The sequence below is a fragment of the Pteropus medius genome, unplaced genomic scaffold (genome assembly GCF_902729225.1).
Source record: "Pteropus medius unplaced genomic scaffold, Ma_sr-lr_union100, whole genome shotgun sequence".
Taxonomy (NCBI): Eukaryota; Metazoa; Chordata; class Mammalia; order Chiroptera; family Pteropodidae; genus Pteropus; species Pteropus medius.
Genome location: NW_024353517.1, coordinates 1134216 through 1135773, shown reverse-complemented (window position 1 = coordinate 1135773; position 1558 = coordinate 1134216). Strand labels below are relative to the sequence as shown.

Below are 1558 nucleotides of genomic sequence, written 5' to 3'. Positions count from 1 at the left end.
ATTTATTGAGCCCCTACTGTGTATCAGGCTCTCTGCTACCTGTTTTGTTTACAGAATGGAACAAGACAGACTACTCCCCTATGCTCATGGAGTTTACAATCATAGTTGGAGAAGGATACATAATAAAAATTTAAATAATGGACAAGGTAATTGAAGGTTTCTACACTACCATTCTGGTGGGTATTTTTTATTGTGGCTTTTTGGTAACAGCCACCCGATTTCCCCTGGCATATGGTCTTGGTAGACTATCAAGTCAAGGGATCCTGTCTTTCCCTATCCACAAAGTGGGCATGTGACCCAAGCTTGACCAGTCTGAAGCTCTTTCCTGGATATCTGAAGGGCTGAGTGTTAATACCGTGGACAAATGGCCAATTTCTAAAAAAAAAAAAAGACCATCATTGATATCATAGAGCGGTCACAAACTGCCATAATGGACTGGACCCATTAGTTACCTATGAGTAACTCTTGCCATTGATAAGAGTGAGTTATTAAACTGTATTGACCTCAAATCCCTTCACCTGGTACCCTCTTTTTGGAAATCAATAAGGATCATTAAGAGGAAAAAACCTAAGGAAACGGAAGTGAGTTATGGGGCCAGCTGACAGTAAGGGGGCTGAGAGGCTGTTTGCAGAGCAAGGTGAAGATGAATGCCAGAGGACTTGGATCTCAGCTAAAGGACAGTATTCCAGTTACTGAACTGTCAGCAAGTGGACCTTTTGAAAGTCATGATCTTCTTCTAAAAGGTTTTTCTTGTGTGAAAAATGAACTTTTGCCCAGTCATCCTCTTGAATTATCAGAAAAAAATTTCCAGCTCAACCAAGATAAAATGAATCTTTTCACACTGAGGAACATCCAGGGTCTATTTGCTCCACTAAATTGCTGATGAAGTGCAAGACAGTGCAGCAGGTTCAGCATCTTTCATTTCCTCCAAGCTCAAACCTTTCACTGGACATTTTGAGGGGTAATGATGAGACTATTGGATTTGAAGATATTCTTAATGACCCATCACAAGGTGAACTAATGGGAGAAGCACACTTAGTGGAATATAAACTTGGTTTACTGTAATGCCTTGTGCTGTTCATGAAAATCTAGAGGGGCTACATCTTGTTTACAGTTGTCTTTTTTACTGTAATTTTATATATACAACATTAAAAGTACTGACACATAATTGTTGCCTAAATAGCATCTGATGATTTGAAATTTCGGAGGACTTTGGTTTATGGCCACGGGACAGTTTGAAGCACTAGAGATGATTTTTAAACTCCTGATTTATATTAAAACAATAGCCTCTATGTCTTTAAAAAATTGTTGCTAATGAATGCTATAAAACCACCCTCAGGTTCCAACTCAACCTATTTTCTAGGAATTCCATAAATTTAATTTTGAAGAATCTTTATCTGTGTTTGAGTGTGCAGTCTTCACAGTAGCATCTTTTAGAGTAAACATCTATAATTGATTTCACTGGCAACACTTCAAATTAAGTACAAAGTCAGATGTTTTTATTTTACTTTGTTGCAGTATAGTCTATTCGTGCTCACAAGAATAATATTTGATTTAT

At 37.6% G+C, this 1558-nt stretch overlaps 1 pseudogene; it reads left to right on the top strand.

Annotated features, from left to right (window-relative positions):
* The first annotated feature begins 628 nt into the window (after positions 1-628).
* LOC120592914 (proteasome maturation protein-like) lies at positions 629-1065 on the top strand (annotated as a pseudogene).
* The last annotated feature ends 493 nt before the right edge of the window (positions 1066-1558 follow it).